The following is a 17,830-nucleotide window of genomic DNA, read 5'->3' on the forward strand; positions in this document are numbered from 1 at the left end:
TTCTTATAACTACTAAGTTTAGATACAGAGTACTGAAGTGTTATTGCATGCATTTATCATTTACAATTAGGTGACTGCAAGTCTTAAGAGAGCCATTTAATTCTTCCTCTTTTTCCAGGTATTTAGCCATTCCAGATGCATAGTTCTCTACCAAATTTTTAAAATTTCTATAAGATGAAATAAAATTACCTACCCTCTTTTGCTATCATACTGAAGCTTCATATCCTTAAGCTTTAGCAACCTTCTTTATGTTTTATCCTTACTTGTGATATTACAGTTTGAGTTCATTCCTACCTCAGAGAACTGCTTTCCCTTTCAGGTTTTAAAAGACCAAATGGTCTTTCCTTCCCTGGTCAATCTCAGAAGAGGCTGTCATCTGACCCAAAGGCACACTGCCCTGTCCCATGTACAATTATGCTAGTTGTGTCTTGCTGCTCTAATTTGCATTGTAACTAATGTAAAGGTGGATGGTGCTGTTTGCAGCCACAGGAATAGCAAATGCAGAGGTGTTGGAAATACTGTCATAGTTGTTGGAGGAAGTCTCTGTCAGCATTTTTCAGAAGAAGGAAACAGCCAGAGCTTTTTATAATGTAACCTTAATTACAATGGCCAAGCACCCTGGCATAGGCTGAGGATCTGTTTATGATACACCTGCCAAGAATACTTAGAAATGCCTCATGACATGTGTCTCCTAAGAGGTGTCACCCCCTGCAGGTGCTAGCCAGCAGTTCTTTCTTTTCTTCCCTCATCCCTGGTCTGTTCACTGTTTGTCCGGCTACTCAAATACACAGCAACTTAAAGTTAAGAGCCGTAATTAATGAGGTGACATTAACAAGCCACTTAATAAAGCTACTATATCCATTGGCATGGCTAATTACTTCCAATGTTCACGCTGTGATCTGGAAATCTAATAAAATAAAATGGATCATTTCTCACTTTGTACAATTAAGTTTATTTGTGGAGATTTGTATTTTGAACGTGACCTTCAAAAGCCTAGATGGATAATGAAACCTCAGAAAACCAACCAGCAGATGGCAATATATAGACTTCCCTGAGGCTTACTGATTGCCCATTATATAGGAGACAGTTAAATTTATTTACGATTTAGTTCGGCAGTTTACAGAAATTCTGGGAAAAGGAAATACTTAAACCAAACAAAGGAGAGCAAGCAAATTTTATCTATTGGTGATTACAATAATTTTTTGTAGGTAATTTTACATTTTCTCTAATTCTTGGGGATAATGTATTACATAATAATCACCAAGGTTTTCAGTTTCCTGTTTTTAGCGTAACTCCTTGGAATGCAGTTGATTACAAAGTAAAACTAAAGCATTTTTAAACACTTTGAGTAGATCGCCATGTTTAAGATTTTAGGAAGAATTATAAAAATTCAGGACAGTAATATTAAACTTCCTGATAAATTTATTTCATATGTATTCTGATGTTGGTAAAATCTACCTGTTCATAAAATATTTCAGAATTTTACATGAAGATTCTGGTAAGAGGAATATATGGTTGTCTGTTGCAAGAGTTGTGTTATTTCAATAGAGACATTAAAGAAAGCAAATGTCTATGCTTTCGGGCCACTGAGAGGATGAACACTTCTTCTCTCTTCAAACTCACTCTCTAATCAGAAAATTAGAAAAGATACAGGATCTTCACTTCCCCTTACTGACCACTGAAAGCAGCTGTCCCTAACTTGGATAGGGAGTAAGGAAGCTGGAAGACCATTATCAGTAAGTTGGTAACTCTACTATTTGTCTGCCTCAGAATATGAAATGAAAGGCACTGAGCCCAACATTGCATATTGTATAGCTTTTTCTCTAATGGAAGAATAACCTGCTAATATTAATTATCAGCCAGCACAGAAAATCTAATACAAAGCATTCTTACAGTGTTACTTTTCTCCTTATATGTTCTGCTAACTCATGCACACCAGGGGTGTGAGTGGATATTGAAATCAGTAGCAGATGAATGATGGATGAATCATAAATTGGCTTGTGTGTTGGTTTATTTAATTAGTTTATTAGAGTTCTCTGGAATCATCTAGGCACTGTGCAAAACTAATATATACAAGAATATTTAGCTGTCCAATTAGGAAAACATAAATTAGTCATATCGTCTATGCTGTAAAAACCACAACTGCCAAAACAAATTAAACAAATGAAAGGCTAATAAAAATAAATGTTTTCCATGTAATCTCAATGCCCTGTGCATGAAGGCAGTGCAGTAGCCCAAGCTATTAAGAAGGAAACTTCTTTGAAATGAGTTTGGCCATTTGGAACAGTCAGTTTTGCCTGTATTATTTATTTGCTTATTGATTGATTGGTTGATGGTGGGAAGTGGTCTTTCCAATAGCAGAATTTATGAAATTTCTGACTTTATATCTAAAATTATATCACAGAGGGGCACCTGGGTGGCTCAGTCAGTTAAGCGTCTGCCTTCAGCTCAGGTCATGATCTCAGGGTCCTGGGATCGAGCCCCGCATCACATCGCGTCAGGCTCCCTGCTCAGTGGGGAACTTGCTTCTCCCTCTCCCTCTGCTTCTCCCCTCTGCTCGTGTTCTCTCTCTCTCAAATAAATAAAATATTTTTAAAAAATAAAAAGTAAATAAAAATTATATTACAGAACTACAATAATTATTAGAACATATCCTTTTGTTGTATGCTTTTATTTTTGAGAAGCTGAAAGTTCTACTTGAGTTAATCATCTCTTTTGTTCCTGTCCACCTTGAAGATGACAAACCATTAGTTGGACATGGATCACCATTGAGCTGAGCAGTAACTCTAGTTAAAAGAAAACTTAATGCACATTAGGATCTGCTTTATCATGAGCTCTGTGGATTTTTCAAAGGTGATTTTTCCATCCAATAGTCAATTCTCTCAGTCTTTTAATTTTATCAATAAATCACTAACCATAAAAAATCATGGAATCTGGACTAAAACAAAAAGCAAATGCAGTGACTACATGTCCTGTATACAAGTCTAGGATTTAACTCTCTTAAAACTGACAGGTTTATGATCATTATTAGTTAATGTTAAAAATGAAATGACTATTCTTCAGTAGAAAGAGGTTGTGGATTTGAATACAGTCTTTTTTTCCAGTTATCTCTGAAGCTTGAATAACTAATTGATTCCCATTTGCAATTCTAGGATCATATGCTTTATAATATAAACTGTAGACTACATATAAGCTATATATTATACAGATACATCTATCCATATATAATACAGATATATGTATCCTTGTTGCAAATGGCAGGATTTCCTTTTTTCTCAAGGATGAGAGTACACACACAGACACACACACACACCTTTAGCTATTCATCCACTGACAGACACATAGGTTGTTTCCATATCTTGGCTACTGTGAATAATACTGTAATATCCACTAGCGTCCATATATCTCTTTGATAACCTATTTTCATTTTCTCTGGACACATACTGAGGAGTGAGATTACTGGATCATATGGTAGTTCTATTTTTGGTTTTTTTTTGAGGCATCTCCATACTGTTTTCCATAGTGGATTGACCAGTTTACAATCACACCAACAGTGCATAAAGTTTTCCTTTTCTCCACATCCTCACCAACATTTATTTCTTATTTTTATGATAACCAATTTAACAAGGATGAGGTGATTTCATTGTGAATTTAATTTTCACTTCCCTGATTAGTGATGTTGAGCACCCTTTGATTAGTGATACTGGCCATTTCCTCTTTAGAAAAATGTCTATTTATTTTGTCTGCCCATTTTCTAATCAGATTGTTTGCTTTTTTTGTTTTTGAGTTGTATGAGTTTTTAATAAATGTTTGATGTAACCCCTTATCTGATACATGATTTGCAATATTTTCTCCCGTTCTGTAGGTTGCCTTTTCATTTTCTTGTTTGTTTCTTCTGCTGTGCAGAAGCTTTTCAGTTTGATTTGTTGATTTTTTTTGTTGTCATTTGTGCTTTTAGTGTCATATCCCAAAAATCATTGCCAAGATTGATGTCAAGGGGCTTTTTCTCTGAGTTTTCTTCTGTGAGTTTTATGGTGTCAAGTCTTATGTACAAGTTTTTGATCCCTTTCCGGTGAATTTTTCTGAGTGCTGTAAGATAGAGGTCCAATTTCATTGTTCATGTGGTTATCCAGTGTTTCTAGTATCATTTTTTGAAGAGACTGTCTTTTCCCCTTTGGATGTTTTTGGTTCCCTTATCAAATAGTATTTTTCCATATATGGAGGGGTTTCAATTTGAGTTCTCAGTTCTGTTCCATTGGTCTATGTGACTATTTTTATGCCAGTACCATACTGTTTGAATTACTACAGAAGGATCTTTGGTAGTTCTATATAAATTGTGGGATTGTTTTTCTATTTCTATAAAAAATGCCATTGAAATATTGATAAGGATTATATTGAAGCTATAGATGATTTTGAATTGCATGACCATTTTAACAGTGTTAACTTTTCCAATCCATGAACACAGGATGTCTTTCCATTTGTTTGTGTCTTCTTTACTTTCTTCCAACAAAGTCTTGTTTTCATTGTACATATCTTTCACTTCCTTGGTTAAATTTATTCCTAGGTATCTTATTATTTTTGATGCTATTGTGAAGAAGTAGTTTTCTTTATTTGTATTTCTGATGTTTCACTGTTAGTGTATAGAAATACAGCTGGGTTTTGTGCATTTATTTTATATCCTGCAACTTGACTAAAATCACTGATTAGATCCAACAGTTTTTTAGTAGGATCTTTGGGATTTTCAGTATAAAAGATCATGTCATCTACAAATAACAAATTTATTCTTTCTATTTGGATGCCTTATATATATATTTTTGTCTTGCCTAATTGTTTTAGCTTGGACTTCGAGTACACTATATTAAATAAGAATGATTAGAGTGGGCACTCTAGTCTTGTTCCTGGTCTTAAAGAAAAGCTTTTAGTTTTTTTCTGTTAAGTATAATGTTAGCTTTGGGTTTGTCATATATGGTGTTTATTATGTTGAGACATGTTCTTGTATACCCAATCTGTTGAGGGTTTTTATTATGAAATATATATTTTGTCAAATGCTTTTTCTGCAAATACTGAGGTAATCATCTGATTTTTAGCTTTCATTTTATTAATGTGTGTGTTGTATTTATTGATTTGCATATATTAAACCATTCCTGCATCCTAGGGACAAATCCCACTTGATTACTGTGAATAGTCATTTCAATAAGTTCTTGAATTTGGTGTGCTAATACTGTGTTGAGAATTTTTGCATCTGTGCTCAACAGGGATATTGGTCTATAGTTTTCTCTTCTTGTAATATTTTTATCTGGCTTTGGTGTCAGGGTAATACTGGCCTCATAGAATAAGTTTGGAAATGTTCCCTCCTCTTAAATGTTTTGGAAGAGTTTGAGAAGAATTGGCATTAAATTTTCTTTTTTAAAAAATTTTTATTTTATTTTATTATGCTATGTTAGTCCCCATACAGTATAAATTTTCTTTAAATGTTTGGTAGAACTAATCAATGAAGCCATCTGTTCTTGGGGTTTTCTGTGTTGGGAGATTTTTGTTTACTGATTCCATCTCCTTAATCATTATTGGTCTTTCAGCCTTGGTATTTCTTCCTGATTTAGTCTTGGTAGGTTCTATGATTTAGGGATGTACCTATTTCTTCTAGTTAATGTAGTTTATGTTGTATAATTAATTGTTCATAGTAGTTTCCTATGATCCTATATATTTCTATAGTGTCAGTTGTCATTTCTCCTCTCTCATTTCTGATTTTATTTATTTGAATCTTATCTCATTTTTTCTGTTTCACAAAAGTATGTCAGTTTTGTTTATCTTTTTGAAAAACCAGCTTTTAATTTCACTGCTCTTTTTTCTTGCTTTTCTGGTCTTTATTTCATTTATTTCTACTCTGATCTTTATTATTATCTTCCTTCTGCTAACTTTGGGCTTAATTTGTTGTTCTTTTTCTAATTCTTTGAGGTATAAAGTTGGATTATTTATTTGTGATCTTTCTAATTTCTCAATATATACATTTATCACTATAAAATTCCTTCTCAGAACTAGTTTTGAAGTGTCCCATATGTCTGTGTATGTTGTATTTCCATTTTCATTTGTTTTGAAATATTATTTGATTTCCCTTTTGATGTTTTCTTTGATCTACCAATTGTTCATAAATGTTGTTTAATTTCCACATACTTGTAGATTTTCCAGCTCACTTCATGCCGTTGATTTCTAGTTACCTACCACTGTAGTTGGAAAAGACACTTGGTATGATTTCAAGCTTCTTAAATTTGTTAAGACTTTCACCATATCATATGATCTGTCCTTGAGAATGGAGCAGAGTTCTTGATTTGACGGTGTTTTCACTCAGTGTTTTGATGATAATAGTCTACCACTTTAGTCTTCACAGAAGCTCTTAAGACAACTCTTCTGTCTCTGTCATTTCTCAGAAGGCAATCTTTCTTTTTTTCTGTACTTCTTAAGGATATTTAAAAAAACAATTATGCTGGGGCACCTGGGTGGCTCAGTCATTAAGCGTCTGCCTTCAGCTCAGGTCATGATCCCAGGGTCCTGGGATTGAGCCCCGCATTGGGCTCCCTGCTCGGCGGGAAGCCTGCTTCTCCCTCTCCCACTCCCCCTGCTTATGTTCCCGCTCTCACTGTGTCTCTCTCTGTCAGATAAATAAATAAAATCTTAAAAATAATAATTATGCTTCCTAAATCTCATCAATTTTTAAAAGTTCTCAGCTACTAATATGTTCTCTTTCCCATTCTTCTACCATCCACTGAACTCCAAGTAGATGTATAGTGTATCTTTTTTCATCCCATCTTCCATATCCCTTAATTGTCTCTTTCTCTATCTTTATCTTTCTATGCTAGGTTTAAGTAGTTTTTTCCCCATAATTATCTTTCAGTTAACAAATTTTTCCTTCACAAATATAACTTACTAATTATCAACTATTTTTAACTAATTATCAACTAATTATCAACTATTTATATGATGATACATATTTTATTTCTAGAAACTTTATTTCTCGCATCTGTTGGTCACTTTTGGTCTCACATCTGTTGGTCACTGTTGGTCACATAGTTCTTGTTATTTGTACAACGTTCAGATTACCTGTTATTTCTTCAAACTTGTGATTGTCAATCTTATATTTGTGTCTGATAATCTCAATACCTGACATCCTCGGGGTTCTAATTATGCCTTTGGTTGTTCCTGAAGACTTCAGTCAACATTGTTAACTCTTTTATGTATTGAGTCATTTTAGATTTGGAGTTTAATTTTGGCTTATCTCAGTCTGTGGACATGCAGGGAAACATGGCTTATGGATGTTTTCTGCCTGAGAGTTTATGTGTGTCCTTCTGCCAGGCTCCCATAGCACCATAAATCCAAAATTAATTTCTTGACTTTACCTCTTCCAAGAAGTGACAATAGGTAGGTATTTTATAGCCACCTCTTTCAATGAAAATATCACTTTTGATGTCCCAGACTTTATGCGAACATCTCAGCTCCAATTTCTTGAGGTTTTTCTCATTTCTTCTGAATCATTAGTTGCCTTTAGAATGTTATTGATTTTTTTTCTTTTATAGAGATAGAATTCTTACATCTTAGAATTCATCCTTACTTTATAGTGTAAAATTCAATAGATTTTAATATATTCACAAGGCTCTGCAACCAGCACCACCATGTAATTCTAAGACATTTTCATCATCCTAAAACTAAGCCCATGCTCTTCAGCACTCATTTTCTATCACCTCTTCCCCTAACTCCTGAGAACCACTAATCTCCTTTCTGTCTCTATGGAGTAGTGATTTATGGATGTATCATATAAAATGAATCATATACTTGGAGACTTCTGTGTCTGACCTTTTTCACTTAGCATGATATTTTCAAGGTTCATCTCTGCTGTAGCATGTATCAGTATCTCCTTCCTTTTTTATGCCTGAATAATGTTTCATTATTTGACCATACCACATATATTTTTTCATTCATCAGTCTATGGACATTTACATTGTTTCCACTTCAGAGATATTGTAAATAATGTTGCTATACATGTTCATTACCATTTTTTTGTGTGGGCGTGATTTTTTTTTCATTTGTCTTGAATGTATATCTAGGAGTGGAATTGCTGGGTCATTTGATAACTCGAGCTTTAACATTTTGAAGAAGCACCAAACTGTTTTACAAAGCAGCTTCATCACTTTACATTTATTGCATTAATTTTCAATGTATGAAAGTAGAAATTTCTCCACATCCTTGCTTACACTTAGTGTTTTAATTATTATTGCCATCCTCATGAGTGTGAAATAGCATCTCATTGTGGTTTTGATTTGCATTTTCCATTGACTAATGATACTGAGCATCTTTTCATATACTTATTGACCATTTGCATATTGTCTTTAGGAAAATATTGATTCAAAACCTTTGCCCACTTTTTAATTGGACTGGCTTTTTATTTTTGAGTTTTAAGACAATCCTTTGTCAGATACAAGATTTGCAAATATTTTCTCCCATTTTATGAGTTGTCTTCACTTTCTTGATAGTGTCCTTTGAAACAAGAAAGATTTTAATTTTAATGAAGTCCAGTTTCTTTTTTTTTTTAAGATTTTATTTATTTTTTTGACAGAGAGAGACATAGCGAGAGCAGGAACACAAGCAGGGGGAGTGGGAGAGGGAGAAGCAGGCTTCCCACAGAGCAGGGAGCCCGATGTGGGACTCGATCCCAGGACCCTGGGATCATGTCCTGAGCCGAAGGCAGACGCTTAACGACTGAGCCACCCAGGCACCCGAAGTCCAGTTTCTTAGATTCCTTATACTTTAGTCATCATTTTTTTAAAGTTTTTATTTATTTATTTGAGAGAGAGAGAGAGAGCAAGGGGAGGAGCAGAGGGAGAGGGACAAACAGTCTCCACCCTGAGCACAGAGCCCGATGAGGGGCTTTATCTCATAACCCTAAGATAATGACCTGAGCCAGAATCAAGAGTCAGACGCTCAGCTCACTGAGCCATCCAGGCATAGGTATCATCTTTAAGAAACCACTGGGCTGCTTTTTCACTTGCCAGTTATGCTTCAGCCTCTTTATTTATTTATTTATTTTGACCCTTGGGGATTTCTCTGACATTTGTGTATGGTCAGGTATGCATTTAATAGGAGCTTTGTTGTATTTTTTCATAGCTTTTCTAGATACTTTGTAGTGGGAGGGGTTGCCAGAATATCTAGATATCTTGTAGTGGGAGAGGTCCTACGATTTTACTGTGTGGAGTCAGTAAAACACACGTCAAAGAACACTTTCTTGGGAACTGAAGAGATTCAGTCTGAATATCTTCATGGTAAAATAGAGCTAATCATAATAATATGTAATTCATGCAGTTATTGTGAGGGTAAAACAAGATTAACACATAATATATGTGGTTGGTACATTCTGAGAAATAAGTGTTGTATAGTTATATCATTATTCATAATAAAGTTCTCTTCAAAGTGTCTTTAGAAACTGCATGTGTCAACTACTTAGTGATTTCTTTCAGCAAGATCAAAATATTTTGGAAATGCTACGTTTCCTGAATGGGAGTTTATTGATCACTATATATTTATTAATTTGTTTTACAATAGGACAGTGAAGCTGAGAGAGACATAATAGGCTAAAGAATTGTACAAAATCAGAAGATAATAGAACTGAGACTTGAACTTAGCTTAGCTGACTTGGCAATACGTTACCATTTTTACTCATTTCAAGAATCTCTTATATGTAATTTCTCATTCTGTGTAATAATTATCCACAAATCTTATCCCATTATATGTGATGGTTTTCTCTCTACATCTGTTCAATACTGTAGTCACTAACAATAAGGAGCAATAAGATTTAGATTCAAATAAATTAAATGGAATATTAAAAATTTAATTCTTCAGCTGTACTAGCTACAATAAAAACCCTTTCTATCCCTATGTGTCTAGTAACTATCACATTGAGCAGCACAGATATAGAACATTTCCATCATTATAATAAGTTCTGTTGGACAGTATTACTCTAGATTTTTTTTTTTTCATTGAGGAAACTACATCACGGGTTGTATCAGAGCCTTAGTTTGTTCCTTCATTGCCCTTTGAAATCATACCAGGTACTTTTGTTCACTGCAGTCTGCCCTTAACCATATCAACAACTGTAAGCTGGGGAAAAGACTCCAATTTGGATGGCATTTGTACTTGGATTGCCCTATGCTTTGGGTGAGTGAATAAGGTACTGCTTTCCTATCCTAAGCTGGGGTTTGGTAACCATCCCTCCTGGGGCATACAACAACATTTCAAATCAAAGTGACTCACTGCCTGAAAATAAGCTGAAGCCTAGCCCAAATGCAAGTATATAAAAATTATTTTCTCCTAAGAGTTAACCCTGTATAATCATTTATTTCTATTAGACAAATTGTGGAAACCGTAAATTGTGGAAATTTACTGAGTCCTGTATACTCTAAACCTGTCTTGTATAAAAAGAAAGAAGGATATTGCATCAACAAGCATTTATCTCAATTTTAAAGAAATTGATTAACCAAACAGGGCACTATTAATAAAAAGTGTAATACTTAGTGTCTATCAAGTGAAGATCATAACACCTTTTGCTTATTGTTCTTAACTTCATGATTCCTGGCAGAGAAACTGAAACAAATTATAACAAATATGTTACAAATATGAATTACAAAGCTGAAGCTGGAGTACTTCTCTGACTCTTGGATCAATGATTTATTTCAACTTTGGTGTATTTGTATTTTAGAGGACTTCGTGGCCAGTATAATTTTGATTTCAAGATGACTCATTAGTTAATAACTGAAGAGAAAAGGAATGAGAACCTCTGAGACTAGAAGCCAACCTCTGATTTGGCATTATCCTCATTTTACAATTTCATTTATGCAATAAATGAAGCAATTATACAATTTAGGTTATACAATAAATTTGCAATTTATACAATTTCATTTATCAGTAAAAAGAATATGATTTCATGGATTGGTCCTCAGTAATAAGACAGTGCTTAGAAAACATAGCACATATTTCCATAATTGTAATACCTGGTGAAAAAATGTCATCTTTTAAAATTGAAGGTAATAAGAGGCAGCAGAAAATACATTTGTTTGCAAGAATTGGTTTGTAAACAGTAGACTCTATGAGGACAGTGATGAGTCTCTCTTACCACCTCATCTTTGCTACTTGCATAACACCTGGAAAAGGCCAGTCACTCAATAAATACGTACCAATTCATGTGGTCAAGATGAAAGAGAGTTCCAAATATTACCTGAAAACATAGCCTTTATAACCATGACTAAGGAGAATATAAGATAAAATGCTATTTAAGTTTATCAAAATGGATGTTGCCTTAACAGATAGGTAATGGTCTGCATTGAACACAGAAAAAGGAACCCAAAACTCAGAAATTATCTAAGTAATATGTTAACAACACTAATGGGGAGTAGAGAGTGGCACTTTGGTATAAATGACCCAGTATGTATAGTATAGGTCATCTCTGAACAGAAGTATCTTCAGAGAGGCATGGGTAATTCATGATGGTTGAAGTTGTTGGAAATATGCCATAAGAATGAATATACAACTCCCTCTTTCTTATTTATTTCTTATTTCTTTTGTTCATCAACCTAGTTTATGATCAGTTTTCCCATGATAACCTATCCATTCATGTCAGATACTCTAAATACATGACTATTGTGACAACCACATTTCTAATTATTTTATAAATCAGCTTTCTCTTTTACATGTCAATATCTCCTATCTTGGGGTTAATGGGACTCACTTCTCCCAAAACTTATTATCCCCTAAGAAACTAATAATAGAAAATGGCTAGGCTTGGAAAAGTTTGATCCATGATGACTCCCAAGACACAGAAATTTGATTTCTCAGTGAAAGAGCTACTTAGTTTTTTATCAGCCTTTTTCTGTAATGGCACCATGACTGATGAAAAAAACAAAAGTCAATTCCTGGTTTCTAGTCTGACCTATAATGAGCTTAGAAGTCATTACTCTCATCCTCATAAGAAAAAAGTGGAACACACTAAACATGAACCTGAAAGACTTCTTAGATCCATTAGAGAATTGAGATCACAGGGCAAACTGCTGCCCTGAAAAATGGAGAGATGGACAGGAAAACTTAAACAGTAATTGCTTAATTTGGGGGGATTGAGTGTGGACCAAATTGAGAGATAAAAATGTCTGGGACCCTAGGCTTGAAAGGCCCCACACTTTTATGAGTTATATCCCTAGGAGCACCACTAGGACCTCAGGGTGAAGATCAGAGAAAAATTCCCTTCTGTTCCCAATGAGGTAGAGGAAAAGTAATTATTTTGAAATACATCCAGATCATGCTGTTCTCCCTAGAAAGCTCTGCCCTCTCAGAAAAGTACATTACCAGAGCCTTCTTGTATGAACTGACGCAGGGAGTAGGGAGCTGGGAGACATTTGTGAAGGTCACAGCCTATGGGCATGGGCCCACTGAAAGCCTGAGTCCTTATCATAGGTCTAGAACATGGACTATATACCTCCCCACCACATCAACAGGGTCCTGTATAATAACGGGATTATAGCTGGAAGACCTGCCAGGCTCAGACTCTGTTTAAGAAGGAGTCTCTAGGGAAACCCAAAGCCAACAGGTGAGACAAAACCAAGAATGGTAAAAGAAATCATAGACTCTAACACCTGCAACTATTGGAAATAGTAAACACAACCTCACTCCCAGCCAGATAAACATAAAACCTCATTCTAAAGGCCTCTTTCCCTCAGTTCCATTTATCTAATACATGATGCCTATCTTTCACAAAAAAGTACAAAGGAAAATAAAAGGCAAAAAAACAAAGTCAGTAGGGACAAGGTAAGTGTCGTAACCAGACTCAGATATGGCAGAAATTTTGGAATTACCAGAGCAGGGATTTAAGATAACTATAATTAATATTCAAAGGACTCTAATGGAAAAAAGTGGGAGACATGCAAGAAGAGATGGCTGAAGTGAGTGAAGATAGGGGAACTCTAAAAAAGGATCAATAGGAAATCCTAGGTATTGAAAATCCAGTAACAGAAGTAAAGAATGCCTTTGATGAGCTCATTAGTAGACTGGACATGGCTGAGGAAATAACAGGGGAGCTTGAGGATATGGCAGTAGAAACTTCCCAGACTGAAAAGTAAAGAGCAAAATAATGGAACAGGATATTCAAGAATGGTGAGACAATTACAAAAGAACAATGTAAGTATAAAAGGTAATACGAGAAGAAATAAAAAAAACAGAAGAAATCATTGAGGTAATAAGACTGATAATTTTCCCCAATTAATGACAGATATCATCAAACCACAGATACAGGAAGCTCAAGCACCAAGTAGAATAAATACCCAGTCCACACCTAAACATAATATATTAAAATGACAGATAATCAAAGTCAAAGAGAAAACCTTGAAAGAAGTCAGAAGGGGGGAAAATTTACCTATAGAGAAACAAGAATAAGAATTATGTAAAAAAAAAAAAATTACATCAGACTTTTCTTCAGAAACCTAGCAAGTAATAAATAGTAGAGTTAAATGTTGAAAAACCCATTCAACTAGGATCCCCTCAATTTTTTTTTTTGAAAAAAGACTTTTTTTCACCTTCACTTTGAAGGAAAGCTTAACTGGATGCAGAATTCATCAAGAGTAGACTTGTTTTGCAAGAAAGTTAAATGAAATTCTTCAATGAGAAGAAAAATATAAACCAGAAACTCAAGTATACATTAAGGAAAAAGCATTAGAGAAAGAATAAATGAAGGTAAAATAAAATATTTTATCTTTCTCATTCTTAATTGATCTTACAAATAGCAGTTTAGAAATAGTAACAATGATGTATTAAATGATTATAACATGCATACGTGAAATAAATGACAAGAATGCAAGAAAGGATAGGAGAAAGGAATTAAAAATATTCTAAGGTACCTGCACTTACATATGAATTATACAGTGTTATTTGAAAGTGTACTGAAATTAGTTGGAAGGGTATATTGCAAACTTTAGGGCAACCAGTAAAAAAATTTTTCAGGAGAAATATAATTGATATACTAAGAGAGAAAATGGAATCATATAAAATGCTCAGTTAAAACCAGAGAGGGCAGAAAAAAGAAGAGAAAACAAAAATATAAACAATGAACAAAAGCACTGAATAAAAAGTTACAAATAAAGTAGATATTAATCAACTCTAACAATAATTACTTTAAATATGAATGATCTAGATACACAAAAGACAGATTTTCAGAGTGAATAAATAGCACCAAACGGCATGTTGTCTACAAGAAACACCCTTTATTTTTTATTAAGAATGTACTTATTTATTTGTCAGAGAGCACGCAAGCAGCAGGGAGCAGCAGAGGGAGAAGCAGTCTCCCTGCTGAGCAAGGAGCCCAATGCAAGACTCCATCCCCCTGATCCCCAAGACCCTGGGATCATGACTTGAGCCGAAGGCAGACGCTTAACCTACTGAGCCATGTAGGCATCCTGAAACACACTTTAAATATAAAGAAACAAGGGGTGCCTTGTTTTATATATATATATATACATAAAACAAATAGATTAAAAGTAAAGGTGTGGAGAAAGTTACACCATACTAAAACTAATAAAAAAAAAGATGGGAGTTGTTGTATTTCAGACAAAACAGATTTCAGAGCAAGGAAATTATCAGCAATAAGGAGAGGTATTACATAATCATAAAAGAGTAAATTCTCCAGGAAGACACAACAGTTCTAAATCTGCTGAGCCTAAGAACAGAGAATTAAATGAGGCAACGAGTGTCCACTGATTGATGAATGGATAAAGAAGATGTGGTGTATATGTGTGGGGGGATGGGTTCACCCGGGGATGGGTATTAAGGAGGGCACATATTACATGGAGCACTGGGTGTTATACGCAAACAATGATTCATGGAACACTACATCAAAAACTAATAGCGTACTGTATGGTGACTAGCACAACATAATAAAAAAAAGATGTGGTATATATATGCAATGGAATATTTTTCAGCCATAAAAATTAAAATCTTGCCATTTTCAATGACATGGATGGAACTAGAATGTATTATGCTAAATGAAGTAAGTCAAAGACAAATTGCTTATGATTTCACTCATACGTGGAATTTAAAAAAATAAAACAAAGGGAAAAAAAAAAGACAAATCAAGGAACAGAAGAGAGCAAACCAATGGTTACCAGAGGGGAGCAGAATGGGGATGATGGGTGAAACAGGTGATGGGGATTAAGGAGTGCATTTGTCATGATGAGCACAGGATGATGTATGAAAGAGTTGAATCACTATATTGTATACCTGAAACTAATATAACACTGTATGTTAACTAACTGGAATTAAAATAAAAAACAGATAAGTAATGAGACAAATATATAGAACTGAAAGGATAATAGACAAATACACTACTGTTGTTGGAGACATAAATACCCTGCTATCTGTAATTAACAAATCTAGCATGCAGAAACTAATAAGGACACATTGAACTGAGGGTGTCATCAATCAGCTGGGTCTAACTGATATTTATAGATCCTACAAGTGTAGAATATACATTCTCCTCAAACTCATTTGAACATTGACCAAGAAAGATCTCATTTTGGGCCAAATAACTCATCTTAATGAAATCAAAAGAATAGGAATCATACAAATTAGGCTTTCCGACCACAATAAAATTAAACTAGAAGTCGGTAAAAGAAAGATAGCTGGCGAATCTCCAAATATTTGGAGATTAAACAACACACTTCTAAATGACACATGAATCAAAGTAGTCTCAAAATCAAAAGTATTTTGAATTAAATGAAATGAAAGTACAATTCATCAAAATTTATAGGATGCCACACAGTAGTGCTTAGAGGGAAACATATAGCATTAAAAAGATATATTGGATAAGAAGAAATAAAATCAAGAATCTAAGTTTCTATTTTGGGAAACTAGAAAAAGAAGAACAAATTAAATCCAGTGTGATCAGAAGAAAAAACTTCCCAACTTGATCTATAGATTTAATGTGATTCCAATCATAATCCCAGAAAGTTACTTTGTGGATAATAACAAACTGATTCTTGAGTGTATATGTAAAGGCAAAAGAACCAGTACAGCCAACATGACTGACAGTACTCAACTTCAGGATTTGTTTTAAAGTTACAGTAATCAAAACTCTTTGGTATTGATGAAAGAACAAATAGATCACTAAAACAGAAAAGAGAGCCCAGAAATGGACCCAAACAAACATATCAACTGATTTTTCACAAAGGAGCAAAGACAATTCAGGGGGGGAAAAAATGGTAGTCTTTTCAACGAATTATGCTATAACAATTGAACATTCACATGCAAAAAAAGAGAAATAAATATATACACAGACCTTATACCTTTCACAAAAATTAATTCAAAATTGATCATCCTTAAATGTAAAATACAAAATTATAAAACTTTCAGAAGATAAAGTAAAAAAAAAAAATTAGGTAACCTTGGGTTTGGCAATGGGATCTTGGACAAAATTTCCAAAGCGTGAGGAATGAAAGAAAAAATTGATGTACTCATTAAAATTATAAACTTCTGCTCTGTGAAAGACACTGTTAGGAGAATGAAAGACAAGTCATAGACTGGGAGAAAATATTTTCAAAAAGCATATTTGTTAAAAGACTGTTATCCAAAATATACAAAGAACTTCTTTTTTTTTAGGTTTTTTTTTTTTAAAGTAAGCTCTGCACCCAATATGGGGCTTGACCTAATGGCCCCAAGATCAAGAGTCGCATGCTTTACAAACTGAGCCAGCCAGGTGCCCCTGCAAAGAACTCTTAAAACTCATTGAGACAGCCAATTCAAAAATAGGCAAAAGGCTAGAACAGACATTTACTGAAGAAGATAAGCTGATGGCAAGTAAGCATATGAAAAGATGCTTAACCTCTTATGTCATTAGGGAAAGAAAAAGCAAAGTGATCATGAGATACCACTGTTCCCATTAAAATGGTTAGAAACCAAAAAAAACCTGACATCACCAAGTGCTGGAGAAAATGTAGAGCAATGGGAACACTCATTCATTGCTGGTCAAAATGAAAATGTATGGCCATTTTAGAAGACAGTGTAACAGTTTCTTACAAATCTAAACTACTCCCAGCATATGATCCAGTAATTGCACTTCAGGGCATTTACCTAAATGAGTTGAAAACTTAGGCTGTTATGATCATCTACCCCAAAAATATGTATTGCAGTTATAATTACCAAAAATAAAAACAAGCCAAGCGTCCTTCAATAGGTGGTAAATGGATAGATAATCTGCAGTATATTCATGCAATAGAATATTATTCTATAAAACAAGTAAATTTTTTTTAAGAGAGAGAAGAGAGCAGGGTTGGGAAGGGGCATAAGGAGAGGGAGAGAGAGAATCCCATGCAGGTTCCATGCTGAGCACAGAGCCCAATGTGGGGCTCCATCTCACAACCCTGAGATCATGATCTGAGCTGAAAGTAAGAGTCTGACGTTTAACTGACTGAGTCACCCAGGTGCCACCAAACAAGTAAACTTTTAAGCCACCAAAGACATGGAGGAAATTAAATGTATATTGCTAAGTGAAAGAAGCTGGCCTGAAAAGGCTACATTCAGAATAATCAACTGTATGACATTCTGGGAAATGCAAAACTAGAGAGTAAAAAGACAGGTGGTGACCAGGCATTCAGGGAGAGGGGAGTATCGATGAATAGGTGGAACACAGGGCTTTTTTAGGGCAATGGAAGTATTCTGTAGGATACTATAATGGTGGATATACTGGTGGATGACAAATGGTATGCATTTGTCAAGACCCACAGAAATGTACAACACAAAGAGTGAACTCTCATTT

Source organism: Mirounga leonina, unplaced genomic scaffold (assembly GCF_011800145.1).
Source record: "Mirounga leonina isolate KUSES-001 unplaced genomic scaffold, KU_Mleo_1.0 Mir_175, whole genome shotgun sequence".
Taxonomy (NCBI): domain Eukaryota; kingdom Metazoa; phylum Chordata; class Mammalia; order Carnivora; family Phocidae; genus Mirounga; species Mirounga leonina.